This window comes from Dermacentor albipictus, unplaced genomic scaffold (assembly GCF_038994185.2).
Source record: "Dermacentor albipictus isolate Rhodes 1998 colony unplaced genomic scaffold, USDA_Dalb.pri_finalv2 scaffold_149, whole genome shotgun sequence".
Lineage (NCBI taxonomy): Eukaryota > Metazoa > Arthropoda > Arachnida > Ixodida > Ixodidae > Dermacentor > Dermacentor albipictus.
In genome coordinates, this window is record NW_027225703.1 from 20388 (window position 1) to 38807 (window position 18420).

Sequence of the window (18420 nt, forward strand, 5' to 3'; positions counted from 1 at the left end):
AACACACTTTTCTGGAGCCGCATAGTCAGAACAATCGTGCAAGTAACAAAGCGAATTCAGCGAGTTGGTAAGTTAGCATTCTTGGCATATATGTGCAGCGCGACACAGACGTGTTGTCCTTTCTTTGTACCGCGTCTGTGTCGCGCTTCAAATATACACCAAAAATTGCACAAGTGAACAACCTCGCATGCTAGGCGTACGCATTTCAGCGTGTACAGGAGTGTGACTCGAGAGAAATGCCGCTTTAGTGTAAACAAGCCGAACTCACCTCAGTAAACAAGGCTAACGGACCTCGCATATCCTGCTCCCTTTCGGAGCCGGCCGGGCTCGTCCGTCTGCACGGCACCGCGTAGAAAGCTTTGCCACCTTCCGTGGGATTTGCGCAGTTTGGTGCGCTGCAACCCGTCATACTGGAATACAAGTGTCAAAATAATCTGCTTCGTAGCACTTCACCAAAGTCTTTAAATTAACATCCTCGAATACCGTACCTGCAACCCGGAGCCGATCGTTGCTGCGCACGCTCGCTGATTGCAATTTCGATGACACTGACAGAAACGAGTCGGCGCCGTTTCCGTAAAGTTGGCTTCGGAGCGCGCAGTTGATCATTTGACGTCATTTTGCACCACGTGATCGCGTTCGGCGAATAGTGAGACGAGCGGCGCCGGAAAAGTTATGCTCAACTATGCTCCCTACGGTAGCACCGGGCGCTGACGACGAGAGTGCCCCGAGTGACGCCAGACTTCGTCCTCACTCTCACGTGGGGCCGCATCACGCTTGATAAATTTCTAGTGCTCGATTGGGTTGCTCTGGTACCGACGGTTGCGATGAAGGAGACCGTGCATCGCAGCTAGTCCAGCACATGGCGCTGTCGTGCAGTAGCGGGAGGTGGCAGGGCATCAAACCGTGGCACTGGGAAGGAACGAGGACCCGTTATGATTGTTGTTTTGCTTATATCACCTTATCTTTCATATTAGTGCTTGTCGCCGGCGTCCACCGCTGCTCGATTTTAGGTAACATCGCGCAAGTAGCCGCAACGGCGGCTACGGCAACGCGCGCTCTTTCACGTTGGCGCGATAAGTTAGAGAGCGGGATGCTAAGGCAAGTAAGCCAAGTCATCGCGGTCGACGGCAACTTTTCATCGCACTGAGGACCCCTTCAAGTCATCGAATGCTTACGTGAATAAACTTTCACGACTGACTAGTTATTCCGATTCGTCTTCCCAATGATCTCTTCCTCGCTGTACTTTTGTAAAGTTTCATAACGGCCTACGCTTTGTAGTAGCTAATTAAAGCAGTTTTCAGAGGCGTCCCTGATGTAAATAATGAACCCACTGCTAGAGACAATGCCGGAAAGGTAATCTCGACAGAAAAGCCGTGCCTTCAGTTGGCGCCTGGAAATTATCGCGGCATCGTGAAAGAGCTCGCGTCACCGTAGCCGCTGTGGCGGCTACTTGCGTTATATTGTCTAAAATCGAGCATCGGTGGTCGCCGCCACATCCGAAAAAGCTCTGAATGCCTGCCAGGATGAAATATAAGGTGAATATAAGCAAAACAATAATCAGAACGGGTCTTCGCTCCTTCTCAGTGCCGTGGTTTGATTCCCTGCCGCCGCCCGCAACTGCACGACAGCGTCATGTGCTGGACTACCTGCGATGCACGGCTCCCTTCGTCGCAACCGTCAAGGGTGTCTACCAACCGGGAAAACCGGGAATTCTCAGGGATTTTGAATATTCTGGAAATACTCTGGGAAAACTCAGGTAATTGGTGCTTGTATCAAGGAAAATTGGGTGTAATTTTTTTGAAAGAGAATGAAAGTCTTGAATGAATGAAAGTATTGCTGGCTCGAGTTAGAGAGACGAATCGTGAAGAATCTACTTTGACGCCGTGTCGTCGGCTAGAGGAGTTGCTAGTGTACAGTCAGTGACCGGCTTTCCGGATGCCCGATTATTCGGACAGCTTCGCGGCACCATCGCCTACCCCTTATAGTCAGTGTATAAGAACATATGAAATTCTGGACGCAAGAACCCTTCGTCGTCCGATTTTCCGGACTTTTAACTTTGCTGTGACCGCAGGTCCGAAATCGCATTAATCAAAGCCACCACCTCCGTCACATTGATTACCTCGCCGCCTCGAACCGGCGCTCTCGCACGCAGATATCCGATAGCAGCAGTAGCCACTACCAGTGGCGTAGCAACGGGGGGGGGGGGGGGGGTGACAGAACACCTATGGGCCCCGTGTGCCAGGCGACCTAGCTAGGCCTAGCTGCTTCGACGTTCGCTACCAAGCTTCTTGCCGTTCGACGCCGTGTTTTTCATTAAAGCAATTCGCCGCTGTCAGCAATGTCATTGACTCCGCCTTTGTCATCCTGGTAATCGTCTTCGAAGCTTGTAAAGCACGACGCGTTGCGTAATGCTGGTTCCCGAAAGTCAGCTTTCACTATAGTCGGATACAACTTTAGAAAAAAGGGGGCGTTTACTCCTCCGAGGCGGATGCACACGAGCATCCACCAATGGGCGCGCACTCTGGACCGACGTCACGCGCCGGACGGCCGGTGACTTCGCCGCTTCGGTCATCTGGGCGGGGCCTCTCCTTTTTTCTTAAGTTGTATCCGACTATAGTACAGTTGTGCAACGCGGTGAAGCATAACAAGTGTGGAAAGGGGCTATTGTCACGGGACACAGTATGCATTCCTTAATTATACACGCGTGCACCCGCCATCTCCTGTGAGTACGAGCACCAATATGTCTAATAAGTATACTGGCAGGCATTCAGAGCTTTTTCGGAGGTGCCTGTGACGATTCGAGTCCAAAAGGGCCCCTCACCAGGTCTGGCCATTTTGAGCTGACAAGCGCAGGGCAACATTGCGTGATAACAATCGTGTTTGCAAAGTATTACATCGCTGCACACCGCGGAAAGACCTTAAATTTCATACCGAATGCCTTTTCCCTTCTTGCGGCCGCCGCGCTCCAAGGAGGAGGATGACCTACATGTACTAGTGCGCCTACGTACTCGTGTTTGCGCTGTGACGTGGCTCGTGGTGACACGCGACTTCAAAAATTATTGAAAACAACATTCCTTATTTGTGTAATATGTTGCTTGAATAGACGAATTAAAGCTTAGAGAAATAATAAACCACACAATCCGAATGTATGCATGTTTTTGTTTTACTTCACACCGCAGCAAGAGAGATGCACTTCCGTTTCATCTGCTTGTTTCCACGTCGTGCAATCGCTCGCGCAGGCACCGAAAGCGCGGGATCATGCTCTGTGATTCGCTTGTGTCTGCCTCAGTATTCGTGTAGCACTGACTTACACAGCTAGTCAGGTGTCCTCGTGCACAGTGCGCGAAATCGTGTGCTGCGTGAAACGAGACAATAGAGTTTTAGTATAGTGCCTAGAATATACTTTCTAGGCACTATGCTATAGTTTTCTATTCTAAGCACTATAGCTTTAGTTTAGGGGACGCAAGCGGCTTGCGTACGCAAGAACTAGGGGCGACGGCACTGCGCATGCGCAGACCGCTACGTCTACTTGCATCCTTAGGGCGGCCGTAATCATCGCTGCCCCTAAGCGGTCACGTTACCTGCGTGACCCTCGCGGTGTACGAGAAGAGTAGCTAGCGGGTAGATAATCTGATAAATCTTTCGCCAAATGTCGACAGACATCGTTTTTATATATATATCAGAGAGGTTTACGGTGTCCGGTATTCGGGTAAACGCAGGCGGACAGGGCGGGGGAGTAAATGGGAGCGGCCTGCATGGTGCATCCACCTGGTGGTGCAAAGCTCAAATGGAGAAAAACAGCTAATATTGCTGTAACAAAGTCTATTCTACTTAGCTGCTGGTGTAAATTTTTGGCACTGGCGTAATCGTGTTGCTGCCAAAAATTTACACCCGCAGCAGAGTAAAATACACTTGGTTACTGCAAGATTAGCTGTTTTTGTCTGTTTGAGCTTTGCGCCACCAGGTGGCTGCACCATGCAGGTCGCTCTAGAGTTACTGTATATGCTACCAGAGGTACCTTTGATAGCATATACAGTAACTCTAGACCGCTCCAGTTTATGGCTCCGCCCCAACCTGCTCCGCCTACGTTTACCCGAATACCGGACACGCTAAACCTCTCTATTAACTGCTTTTAATAAGAATAGTTTTATGTCCTTAACTTCATATGCTTCATGTTTTAAAAAATGGTAACGCAGCATAGATCAGACGTTGATGGCGCTGCGAGCGCATGCGACATCACTGCGGCTTGCGTTTGGGGCCGCTAACTTATAACGTTATTCTGCTTGCGTACGCAAACGCACCCAAGCGCTAGGGGCCCCAATGCCTCGCGTCCCCTAAACTAAAACTATGGAGGCGTGTTATTTTGGGCCAGTTGCGCGCCCCAGTGGGGTTGAAAATTTTGAGAAATGCTAATAACAGCATTGATAATGCTGGAGGCAACGTTTATGAGGAGGTTGGTTTTTTTGTTAAAGCCGTATGAATGGGGTATACCGAAGTAAAGGCAGCTTTGAGGTGAGTTCTATACTCCAGACAATTTTTCTGCCATATGATCAGATGCTTTACTTCGTGCGTCTGATCTAGTATTGCTTGTGACACATCGCTTTGTATGTGGCCTATTAAGCGAAAGCCTTAGACCTCTCTTTCAAGGTCCCGTTGTGAGCTACAGAAAATATCACGTGACCGAAGAAAGGCAGGAAGCGAACCAAAGCATGTGCAGCCGCGTATAAGAGATGAATAATGATTAGCAAAGCAATGATTGATTAGTGATTGGATTAAGATGAATTCAGGTGTATTAAGGAGGATTAAGGTGGATTAAAGTCGATGAAGGTGCATTAGGGTGAATGAAGGTGGATTAATGTGCATAAAGGAGGACTAGGTTGGATTAGGGTGGATGAAGGTGCGCTGAGCTGCATTAAGGACAATTATAGTGGATTAGGGTGGAATAAAGTGCATGAAGAAGGATAAGGGTGGATTAAGAAGGATTAAGGTGCATTAAAAAGGAATATGGTGGGCTAGGGTGGACTAAGGTAGATGAATGTGGATTAGGGTGAATTAAGGACGATTATAGTGGATTAAAGTGAATGAGGAAGCATTAGGGTTGATTAAGGAGGGTTAGAGTAGATTAAGGTCGATGAAGGTGGGTTACGGTGCATTAAGGACTTTCGTGGATTATGGTGGATTAAAGTGAATGAAGGAGGATTAAGGTCGATGAATGTGGATTCGGTGGAATAATGTGCACTAGGAGGATCATGGTAGACTAATCGGTCTTAATACTCAGTGTTCCCGAATTCACCTTAGTCCACCCTAATTCACCTTAATGCTCCTTCATCCAGCTAAATACTCCCAATCCACTTTAATACAACCTAATCAACCTACATCGCCCCTAATGCAACCTTAGCCTACCCTATACAGTCTTAATCCTCCTTTATCAACACTAATCCATCATAATCCTCCTTCATCCGCCTTAATCCTTATTCGTGCGCCTTAATCCAACTTAATCATCCCAATGTACCTTAATCCACCTCTATCAAACCTAATCCAGCTCCATGGTCCCTAATTCACCTCAATCTACCCTAATCCATCCTAATCGGTATTAATCCGCCTTTATCAACCCTAATTCACCCTAATCCACATTAATCGACCTTAATCTTACTTTATCCACCTTAATCCTCCCTGATCCTTCATGCACCCTAATCGGTCTTGATACCCTTTCATCAACCCTTCACCTCAATCCTCTTCCACCCACCATAATCTTTATTCATGCATCTTAATCCTTAATTAACTCTAATCAACCTTAATCCTCCCTAATGCACCTTATGTCAATCACTAGTGATTCATTAACTTGGGTAATCATTCTCTTATACAGCGGTGGACATGCTTTGGGTCACCTCTGGCCTTCCTTGGGTCACGTGATACTTCCAGTTTACAACGCGACCTTGAAACAGAGATCTAAATGCTTTCGAATTAAAACTAAAAAAAACTCAATGTTGATTAGCTAACGCTCATCACGTGCAATACCACGGGTATACTTGCCACTCATTTTTTCAGGGCGCAAAGGAGAATCTATAATGCTGCACTTCCGACTGAATAACAACAGTTAGCGACGTGCGAGTTGATGGAGCCGCCGCAGAATATTAAACATACTCAGGACAACCGCAACAAAAACGCTGGTGAGCAGGCCGGAAGAACGAAAAAAAATGCAGCATTACGGGATGCTTTGCTACAAGCTATAAGAAAGACGCCTCAACTCGCAAACAACGCTGTTCTTTGTCGGAACAAAGTTCTTTCGGCCAATGTCATGCAGCCACTGCTTTCTCCGCAAGCCGTCACGCTTTTCTTGTGGTACACTCTTAGAAACATTTACACCCTTTGAGGCTAATCTTGTCCCACAACGATAATCGTCATCCGCGTTGCCCGCGCTTCCTTTAACGCTGCGAGCCCGGTAATACCCAGTCACAATCCACATGCGCGTTATCAGTGTGACGCAGCATTCTCGACGGGAAAGTAGCGAGCGCCGAGTTTTTAGGAAAGGAAACACAAGCAAGGCAGATAAAGATTATTGTTGTGGGACAAATATACACGTACCCAAAGGGTGCAACCGTTTTTAGAGTGATATATCTTAAAAACGGCGTAACCGTCTTCAGGCTTGTTGCAGTTATATGCGCAACAGCCCGGCATAGCACTAGCACATAGAGCAGGAAACACAGCGCACAACGTTCGCTACGCCGAGCTTAAGCGCCGAGCCAGCCGTGCTCAGGAGGAAAATGGCGCGAACGAAAAAGAAAAACACAAGCAAAACTCAAGATCCGCGCGTTTCCAAGGGCAACGGCAGGGAGACTAAGGGCAACCAGCGCTGACGCTTCGCGTGCCGACAGCAGCGCCGTAACACACAGCCTAGCGAGCGGTAGACACAGTTTCCAGTAGCACACGCAGTGATTTCGTGTCAGCAAATTCACCGATTGTCTTGAGTCACACTTTTCACGGCTCCTCAAACGGCAGGGAACCGACGTGCTATGACGTAGCAGCGCATGCGCTCTACGCAGCGCGCATGGCCATGGACAGAACTTGGCTGGCCGCATCGGGCTAGACAAACATTGATACAGGCGCACGTTTCTTATCGCTAAATATGTCGTGTCATCTTCGTAGCCTCCCTATCGGACGGTTTCAGCATATTTTAGTAACTCATGAAAAATGTCGTAGCGCCTCCTGGCCAGCGCTGGTTCCCCAAAGCGGGGGCAAAACTGGTTGCCGCGGGGGAACGCGCAAGGGGCGAGGAGGTCGCGCGTCGGCGGCAGAGTTCAAAGAGTGTCGCTATTTCCAAATTATCAAGGGATTTTACGTGGAACAAGATAGCAGCACCCCGGTGTGGCCTCGCAGCCGCTCCTACCACTTAAGCCGTGGTTCGTTTACTTTTTGGGCAGACGGTACTATCAGCATCAAATGAAACGTGAACAGCGGAGCGCCTGTGCGCGCCATCCAGTCATCACCAATGACAGACGCGCACATCGGATTTGGCCCCACGGCGCTCGTTTGGGAGTCAAACAAACGGCCAAACGCGCTCAGCACACCAATGCCGGTCACCGACGCGGCTGCCAGCGGTACCGCGCTGCGCAAGTTTGTTGATTGGAAGAATGAATGTGGCTAACAAGCGGCAAACCACATGAGCGAATCTATAATGCTGACAGTGCAAACTGCTGCATGCGCACCGGTGTTCGCGTCGGCGAACTATGCGACAGTACTCTCCATAAACTGCAAACTTTAGCTTCTGTTGTCTTTTATTTTTGTTTTCCACCTTTCGAATGTAAGAACCAGATTACAGGCGAAAATATTTCGATATTGGGGGATCGCGCGGTGCGGCCAAATCGGCAAATGCGTGTCTGTCAATGGTGATGATTGGATGGCGCGCACTGTACCTTCACTTATGCTTGGGCCACGCTCTCCGCTGTCCACGTTTCATTTGACGCTGATAGTACTTCCGCTTCGTCTGCTTGTTCCCACATTCGTGCGGTCACGTACGTAGGTACCGAAACTATGCCGTTTTCTACCATGCTCCAGCGCGTGATCATACTCTGCGATCCGCTTGTCGTGCAGCACTGAATTATGCCGCTGGCCATGTTTCCTTGTACACAGCGCACAAAATTGTGCGCTGCGCCGGAAAAGAAAAGCGAGGAGAAAAAAAAAATGAAGGCGGGGCCTGTGACGCATGCGTCACGCGATCCTCGACGTCCGGTATGGGAGAACGCAGGGAAGAAATTTCGCTCGCGAAGGCTAGACGGGGCGAGTGGAGAGAACGTCTTGCTTGGCAGTGGAGCCTGCCTGCTGAAATCATAGGTTCGTGGCACCGAAATATTCCTTATCTCGGCTATTAATGAGCCGCTTTGAAAATTTTTTGGCAGAACGTGCCCTAAAAGACACGTAAGAACTTCCGGCGTATAACCAAAAATTGCTATGGGACCTGATAAGGGGCCCTTTAAGAAAACGTTTTGTGCATCAAGCTCAACAGTAACTGGAATGCCAATCCATTTGATCAGTCACTTTGAAAATGAATATCTCAAAACTGGGGCAGTCCTGAGAATTTGTACCATGTGGATACGCCTTGCAAACTCACTAGCTACAATTCTTAGATTAAAATGTGTGCCGTGAAATTATTATTTAGAAAGTTAATTAGCGTAATTATGTTAATTATTCAATTATGTATTTTGATTTCTCCTATAAGTTATGACCACCTCATTGAGTAATTTAGATCAAGGGTTAAAATCTGTCAGTCATTTTTTAAAAATATTTGGTGCAGCTACGGAAAAGCACCCTGTATAGTGATGACCTGTTATAATGATTGAATTTTTGTCCTTTTTGATATTGTGATAAATAGACTGTACTGTAGTCTGTTTTGTCTATTCACTTAACCCTTTTCTAACCACAGGAAATGACAAAAGGGGGTACCAAAATTTTCAGATATTCCCAGAAACATGGCTTCATACAGTCTGTGCTCGTTATCAGCTATATTGGTGCAATTTCCAGTGACAATTGGACTTGTCAGCAGTAAACAGAGTTTTACAAGTCCACAGTAGTGGCCGAGTTGTGAAGCTGTTTTTCTTCTGAGCACAAGGAGTAAGGTTTGATTCTAAGCTGAAGCAGCTATGTACCGAAAAGGGGATAATGCAAAAACGCTTGGGTACCGAGCTTTGGGTACTCATTAAAAATTCCACAGGTGATGCGAAAATCCAGAGCCGTCCACCATGGTGCCTTTTTGTTACATAGTTACGACACATGTGCCGTGTCTTACTGTATACAATAGCGCGCCGTTCGAAGGTTGGAACATTAATCTTTATCGCTTCCGTCTCGGAGCGTATATATAGGAAACAGAGAGGGGGAAAGGGGAAAAGGAGAACAAGGGAAGGATATCAAACGATAAACGCATGTGCCGTCAGCGCTTGCAAGGCAGTCTGAATGTGGCTGACCTCACTTTACAACATCTATTCTCCCTTAATACTGAAGTCGCTGTACTGGCTTTCTTTGATGTGTAGAGCGCCGCAAGGCTTGGGGTGATCTGACGGGTTCAGCGTTGCTCCCTGCGAGTTCCGGCTGAAGTTCATGCTCAAGTTCTGTTATACCCCCTTGTTCGGCTGGCATTCTCGGCGACAGTGGGCAGCCGCGAGGAATACCTGTTCTTGATTCTTGTTTTGCCGCTTCTTGGTCTTTACCAAGCGGTGGCGTCGCATCATCCCGGTTCCGCACCTGGTCAACATGTCGTCTTACTGATCCGGCTGGTGTTCGAATGCTCACGATCCGAGAGCCTGTTGTAGACTCTACAATTCCTGGAGTCCATTTCTCACCCGTTCCAAAGTTTCGGGCGTACACGGTAGCTTCAGGCAATGGCAGTGGCCATTCCTCTGCTTCATCGCTGGCCCTGCGTGTACAGGAGGGAAACGTGTATCTAAACGGGATCGAATTTTGTATCAGAAGAGCAGCTCTGACGGTGATTTTTCAGAGCGGTTAGGTGTCCTTCTGTAATTGAAAAGCAGTCTGTTTATATTATCTTCCAACCGCCCCTCACCAATCTTCTTGAGGCCGTCCTTAATTGTCCTGACAGCCCTTTCTGCTAGTCCATTCGATTGAGGGTGATATACAGCTGTGCGCAGATGCGTTATGTTGTTCCTCTTGACAAAAGTAGCGAACTCGTCAGCGGTAAACTGCGTTCCATTTTCGGATATGATGGTTTGTGGCACGCCAAATCTGCAGAAGATGCCGCGCAGGCAGTTGATTGTGCATGAAGCATTTGGTTGTCGGAGTGGTACAGCTTCAATCCACTTGCTGTATGCGTCCACGACGACAAGTATCATGTTCCCTGCTATATTTCCCGCAAAATCGATATGCACCCTTGTCCATTTTTCAACAGTAGCGGGCCAGCTTTTTGGTGTTGCTGTAGCTGGCATGGGCAAGTTTTGAACACAACTCTGACATGACGCTGTCACTGCCTCAATTTCGCAATCTAACCCTGGCCACCAGGATGACGATCTAGCCACCGCCTTCATAGCGGACGATCCTTGGTGCGTCTCATGCAAAAGGTATAATATGTGACTACTCGCCGACTACTCGCCGGCCCCAGTATAACAACCCGTGGGCCAAAGAAAGCTCCAATTTCTTGTCAAAAAAAGGTGTGACACTCGTGTTCAAGCCTTTTGCGCAGGGCGGCCAACCGTTCTTAGTGAATCGCATAACTTGACTGAGAGCAGGGTCACCAGCAGTCAACTGCCTTAGCTCCTCAACTGACACAGTTCCCTCATCGAACACAGTCAAGGCCAGCAGATAGTCTGGTGGATCCGCTTCTGGTGGCTTCGGCTCAGACGTCCGTTGTGGCAGTCAACTAAGGGCGTCAGCGTTGAGCAGTTGTTTACCAGGAGAGCATTGAAGCTGATAGCGGAATCCGCCTAAGTACAGCGCCCAGCGCTGTATTCTAGCGGCTGCCAATGCTGGAGTTGGTCGAGCCGCCTTCAGCAGGCCCACGAGCGGCTGGTGGTCGGTGACCAATACGAATTCTCGGCCTACGAGATAATCACGGAATTTGGACACTCCAAACACCAGAGCAAGGGCTTCCCTCTCAAGCTGGGAATAATTTTTCTCAGCCCTTGTTAGCATTCTAGAACGGAACCCGACAGGTTTGTTTATCTTCCCGAATGTATGGAAAAGCGCGGCCCCTATTCCGTCCTGTGAAGCGTCACACTCTAGCTTGAGGGGTCTCTCGGGATCATAGTGAGCCAGCACAGCCGCTTCCCGAAAGCATTTCTTTTTGCTTCACGAAAAGCTGCTTCTTGCGCATGTCCCCAGAACCAACGTGTGCTGTTCTCCAATAACTTATACAGTGGTGCAAGTACGGAAGACATGTTGGGCACGAACTTCGAATAAAATGTAATCATGCCCAGAAACGACATCACTGCTGAACATTTTCTGGTTTGGGGGCTCGCGCGATTGCTTCAACATGCTTCACTATTGGATGCAGACCTTCACGATCAATTTTATGACCCAGATACGTCACTGCCTCTTGGCGAAAGCTGCATTTCTCAAGTCTGAGCTTCACTCCATGTTCACGAAAACGCTGCAGTACTTGTCGTAACCTGTCGGTACTGCCAAGTTTTTCTGATACCAAAACATCGTCAAGGTAAGCCTGAACACCTGTCAGGCCCTGCAGAACTGTTTCTATTTTCCGCTGGAAAATGGCAGGTGCGGAAGCTATGCCGAACGGCACTCGGTTGTAGCAAATCAACCCACGGTGTGTATTGATTACGCACATCTTTCTTGAGTCCTCATCGAGGGGAACTTGGTTATACGCGTTGTTGTGACGCGAAGCGCCAACTGATAAGACAAGACGATGCATTGACAGGGAACCACGGAACTGCCTTTATTCTGATGGCAATCGCTTATATACACTTGATATAATTGACAGCGCCCCCTATACACAACACATTCCCCCTCATTAACAAAAAAAGAAAGGAAATAAAATCAATCCACTTTCGCGCACTCACTTCACATCACATGACACGAACGACGTTCTTACTGTCAGGTAAGCTCGTAGTCTTGATATCGCGCTGGCACTCTTCTTGTTCGTTCCGGCCTGGTGCGAGATGGTGCTGTGGTTGTGGCCAATTGCGATCGAGAATTGTCTTGCTGATCGGGAACCTCTAGAATAGACTCCGTTACTGTGGGCTGTGCACCGTCAGAATGGCTGGTGCTTCTCTGGATGTCTTCTGATGGCACCATTTCAGATTGATTCTGGACGGTAGTAGGGGTATTTTGCTCCGCCATCTTCCCTATGTGAAGATCCAGGTCGCAGGAAAACCCCGAGGCTACACTGCGTTGCGCTGTAACCGCGTCCGCTAGTGCCTGTCCTGTCCCAACTTTACCAATTACTATTAGTTTTGATGCGTCCCATTTCGTACCGTTTGCCAGCAAAAACGAATTCGTGCCCACTCGTCTCTTCACCTGGATCGGCAAAGAAAACTTGTGTTTCGTCTTTGGTCCGCCTTGCTTTATTTTTACGAAATCTCCTGGCTCAATGGTAGACGCTCTGGCACCTCGTTGTTCATCGGTGTACTTTTTTGTTCGTTGTTGCTGCTCCTTAACGCGCTGTTTCAACTTTTCCATGGCGGCACGCGGCTCCTCGAAAAATTCCCTTTCTGGGAGGCCAACAGCATCCAATCTTGTTCTGGGTCTTCTTCCATGCAGTAGGTAAGCCGGTGACGCTCCTGTAATTGCATGTGGGGTGGCCCTGTAAACACCCAGGTAGTCCCAGATTGCCTCCTTCAGTGGTCTTCGTTCTAATGCCGCAACCTGAATATATTCCTTGAGAACGCGGTTGAACCTCTCAATCTGACCATTGCATTGCGGGTGATACAATGTTGTAACACAATGCTGGATTCCCCGATCTCGGAAAAACTGCTCAAAACATGTCGACATAAACTGACGCCCATTGTCAGTCACAATGCTTTTCGGGTACCCTTCTCTCGCAAAAAGTTCCAAAAGCACTTTCACTACTGCCTGTGCAGTGATTGTGGACACAAATGCCACCTCGGTAATCAATAATAGTGATTGCAAACCTGCACTCCGGAGAAGCTCGCTCCATCGGCCCAACGATGTCGATTCCCAGCTTTTCCCACGGCTTCTCGGGCCACTTTACTGGCTCCAATGGGGCCATTACGGTTTTTGCCGATTCATCTGATGCTTTGCAGATAGCACAATTGCTAACCAGCGATTCCACATCCCTGTCCATTCCGGGCCACCAGTACTGTTCCCTTAACCGTTGTTTGGTCCTTACAATGCCTGGATGTGATTCATGTGCCATCATGACCAGCCTGGAAGTGAGTGTCGATGGGGGAACGACCCGTTCCGCGCGAAACAGTAGCTCGTCTATCACCGACAGCTCTTCTTTTATACGAAAAAACAACCTTAAATTTCCAGCTAAACAGCCCTTTTCCGGCCATCTGGACGTAACATGCTGCGCCGCCTCATTTAATAATGAATCCTCAGCTGTTTCTGCTTGCAACTCACTCTTAGTGATCATGCTGGAAACCACAGCAACTACTTCCTCCACCGGTTCGTCCTCTGCAGAGGTCAAAGGTAACCTAGAAAGTGCATCCGCAACGACATTGGTGTTCCCCTTTGTGTACTGCACAGTGAAGTTGTATCTCAAAAGTCTAGCACATCAGCGTTCAATACGCAGTGGGTGTCTTCCAACCCCATTTGTGGACAGCAGTGTCACCAAAGCCTGATCAGTTCGTAAGACAAACCTGCGGCCCCACAGATAAACGTGCCAATGTTCGCAAGCCCATAAACATGCCAGCGCCTCTCGTTCCCCGGTAGAGTACTTGCGTTCTGTAGGAGTTAGTGTCCTCGAAGCGAATGCCACTGTACGTACTTCTCCGTCGACTACCTGCTGGAGCACAGCTCCCAGTCCATATGCCGAGGCGTCAGTGGTCACTTGTAAAGGCAAAGACTCGTTGAACATAGCCACCACCCCACATGATGACAGCATCTCCTTGATCCTGCAAAAGCTCTCCTCGGTGCTCTGATCCCACACGAACTTCTGTCCTTTACGAAGAAGTCGTCGCAGCGGCTCCACCACCTCTGCATAATTGGGAAGAAAATGTGAGTAATAGCCTACGAGCCCAAGGAAAGACCGCAGCGAGACTACATCGGCAGGCGTTTGTGCTTTAATCACAGCATCCACCTTTGACTTGAGTGGGGCAAGATTACTTGCACTCACACGATGACCCAAAAAGGAGAGTTCCTTGACAGCGAACAAGCATTTCTGATTTAGCTGCAGCCCCGCCTCAGCGATCCGATGCAATACCTCGCGAAGGTTACGGTTGTGCTCGTTCTTAGTCTTTCCAAAGACTATGATGTCGTCAATATAAAACAACACGCCCTTGCAGCCTTTCAAGATTTCTTGCATCATTCGCTGAAACGCGGCTGGTGCCGATGCGAGGCCAAAACACACTCTGCGGAACCTAAATAAGCCTTCGTGCGTAATAAATGTCATTAATTCGCGACTATCTTTGGCTAATTCCACTTGATGGTAGGCTGCAGCAAGATCCAGTTTCGAGAACCATGCTGCTCTGCTCAGCGCATGCTGAGCAGAGCAGCATGGTTCAGTGTGCGGCAAAGGGAATCCATCAATGACTACTGCTTTGTTCGGCTCGCGTAAATCGACGCATAGACGAATAGTTCCATCCTTCTTCTGCACAACCACTATAGGAGACACCCATTCTGCAGCACTGACCTTTTCTATAATGCCTGCATCCAATAATCTTGCCAGTTCAGCCGCTACCTTCTCTCGCAGCGTCAGGGGCAAACGTCGAACCTTCGCTGCTACTGGTTTTACATCTCTACGCCGCTTCACAGAATGTACGAAGTTTTTCACTAATCCCAACTTATCAGCGAAAAGAAAGGAAAACTCACATAATTCAGGAGGAAGCGACTGGGGGCTGACCGTGATTTGCAAACACTCCAGTGGAGAACCGATGATGTGCAATTGTAGCTGGTGGACCCCATCCAGTCCTAGTAATGCCATGCCTTGGGGAACAACATAAAATCAAAGGCAAGCTGAGTTGTTCCCGCGTACAACTCTGGCTGTGAACCATCCCAAGACCGGAATTTTCTTCTGTCAAAAATCCCGCAGTGTCGCTGAAGCCGCAGTCAAAGGAAAGCTGTTGGTGAACTTGGCTCGATAAACGTGGTCTGGCAAAATAGACACCGACGACCCAGTATCTACCAGCAACTGAAGTGGCTCGTTCTCAATAACGACGTCAACGACCAAAGTCCTTCGTTCCACTTGTCTGACCGCCAGTACAGTGAGCACGTCCTCCTCGCTAGCGCCGTCGTTTCGGACCGTCCGCACGTCCCGCTCTGCCGACCTGCCACAGACCGCTCGAAAATGTCCCATTCTGTGGCACTGGGAACAACGTTTCCCCCGTGCTTTGCATTCCTGTGAATTAGCTAGGTGCCTTGTAGAGCCGCACCAGTAACACTTGCGCACCGGCGTCATTGCCGCGTCGCTGTCTGGACTTTCGCCTTGAGATACATGCTGCACTATGTCCGTTTGTGACGACCCTTGGTCATAGATCGCAGCCCCCTCCGCTGCCTGCTCGTACGTCTGTAGCATTTCCACTGCCTCTGCGAGCGTAAGTTGTGACCCCTTCACGAGCAATTTCTGTCGCAACTCAGTGCTCCGTACTCCGTCAACAACCCTGTCTCGTAGAGCCGCTTCCAAGAATTGCCCGAAGTCGCACGTCTTTGCTAACTGTCGGAGAGCACTGACGTACTCTCGTATCGGCTCGTTCGGCAGTTGCCGACGTAACGTGAATCGACGTCGCTCAACCAGTACGTTGACGGTGCTTGAGAACTGCCGCTCCAATAGGCTCAACGCCTCCGTGTAACTATCCCCTTCACTTGCCTCCGTCCTGTCTTTTCCTGCTGGTTTGCTTGTCTCCGGCCCGGCTTTTGTTGTGTCTGACGTTCGTGCCGGCTCTGGGCCCAATGTGCGAAAAACACGGCATCCCTCGACCCCAAGACATTGCAGCAGAATGGCCTTTTTCCGTAGTGGCGGTTGCGTGTCCATCCCCGTCGCTTCAAGAAAATTTGTGAAATCATCGAGCCACTGCTCCCATGGAATTGTCGCATCTCCAGGAGTCTCCAGGAAAGGCGGTAATGGCGGTAGCCCGTACGCTGCCATTTCGTAGGTGACGCCCCTTGGAACAGCACGGAGCCAGGTAAGGGAAAGCAGTTCGTCGCTAGCTCGCTAGCTTCGCCGACTGCGCCAGATTGTTGTGACGCGAAGCGCCAACTGATAAGACAAGACGATGCATTGACGGGGAACCACGGAACTGCCTTTATTCTGATGGCAATCGCTTATATAAACTTGATATAATTGACAGCGCCCCCTATACACAACAGCGTCTCTTAAATCCAGCATGCTGAAGCAGTCCCCACCGTTCAGGCATGCGAAAATGTCATCAATAGCTGGTAACGGGTACTGCTCCAGTTCACAGACGGGATTCAAGGTCACCTTAAGATCAACGCAGATTCGAACCGCGTCATTCTTCTTCATTACAGGCACACTGGGAGTAGGCCACTCGGCGTGCGTTACAGGTGACAGTACTCCAAGCATTACGAGCCGATCAATCTCTTTCGAAACTTTGTCGCGTAAAGCAAATGGAAGGCAACGGGCCTTACAAAATTTCGGCATGGCGCCTTCCTTCAGCTTCAGATAGACAGGTTATCCGTCAATTAGACCCAGCTCGGGGCTGAAGACATCTTTGAAATCTGACAGGACGGCATGAATGGCGGGGGTACGGCTGCTTCCTGGACCAGAGCTTTGTTACACTGATACCTTCAACACTGAGGATCCTGCATCATTGAACATGGAAATCAACTCTCGTCCGCAGAGGCTTGGACCTGAACAGTTCAGGACCATCAAGGAACTCTGGACCTCCTTGTCGTTGTAGGACACTGACATACTCAGTTTCCCTAATACTGGAAGTTCTCCAAGATAACAGGACAGCTTAATGAATGCGGTTTCTAATTGCGGCCAGTGTTCACGGTTTTTCTCAAAAATCTCTTTGGACACAACACAGACGGGTGAGCCGGTGTCCACAATCATAGGTACGTCAATGCCTCACCATGTGAAAGTACGAAGAATAGGTGGTGGTAGCCGACCATTGCAGGGTGTGGTTAGTGTCCAAATGTGCGCATCGTTTGCATTTTCCTCAGTGACATCCGCTGTTACTGCAAATGCTTCTCCTTGCCTGCATTGTGAACTAGCTTTAGGGCGTCCTTTCCTCACGTCGCTTTGGCACATCTTCGCCAGATGGCCGCATACACCACAGGGGTAACACCTCGCTTTCGCCCAGCCGTAGGCGTTTCTGTTGTGTTTCTGACTTCCGCAACGCCCACATACTGACACCAGTTCATCAGCTTGTCATGCATTGACCTTGAGCATGGGTTCAATGTCAGATGACATCTTCTTTGCATCTTTTTCCGCCGCTTCTGCTGATATGGCAATTGTTTCAGCCTCCCTCAACGTCAAATCTGTTTTCGCTAATAGCTGCTTCTGAACAGCGCTTGACCTCACTCCACAGACGATCCTGTGGCGAAGCATTCGGTCTAGCATGCCACCCAAATTACAGCCATCCGCAATCCGGCGAACTCGAACGGTGAACCGTTGAATGGGCTCGCCTTCCAACTGGCAGCGATTGAAGAACCGATAGCTCTCCGTTATTTCATGACGCTTGGGGTCGAAGTAGTCATCCAAAACTTTGACTGCTTCCTCGTACGTAAGCGTGTTTGGCTTCCTCGGTGCAACCTGTCCTGAGAGCACCTGCACGGTGCGCGTACTCAATGCTGCTACCAGCAGCGCCCTCTTCTTTCCCGAGTCGCTGATGCCAGTTGCCTCAAAATAAGCTTCTGCCTTCGTGATGTAAGCCTTCCAGTTGTCGGACTGGTCATCGTATTCCGGTAGTTGATGATGAGCCATGGTCGGTATTTCCGCGGCCGCTGTTTCCTGCTTAACTGCCTGGCTTAATTCATTTTTCACCTCGAGGGTTCTGTCTGGCCTCGTCGCCACTGTTACATGTTTACGACACACGTGCCGTGTCTTACTGTATATGACAGCATGCCATTCAAAGGTTGGAACATGAATCTTTATTGCTTCCGTCTCGGAGCGTATATATACAAAACAGAGAGGGGGAAAGGAGAAAGGGAGAACAAGGGAAGGATATCAAACGAGAAACGCACGTGCTGTCAGCGCTTGCAAGGCAGTCTGATTGCGGCTGACATCACTTTACAACACTTTCTTAGCCCCTGTGTTGCTCTGGCACCTGAAACACCACCTGTCAATTAGATAGATGGATTTTTATTTTCCAGAATTAC

At 49.2% G+C, this 18420-nt stretch overlaps 1 pseudogene; it reads right to left on the minus strand.

Moving 5' to 3' along the window:
- Positions 1-847: 847 nt before the first annotated feature.
- LOC135900717 (uncharacterized) lies at positions 848-18025 on the minus strand (annotated as a pseudogene).
- Between the last annotated feature and the right edge of the window lie 395 nt (positions 18026-18420).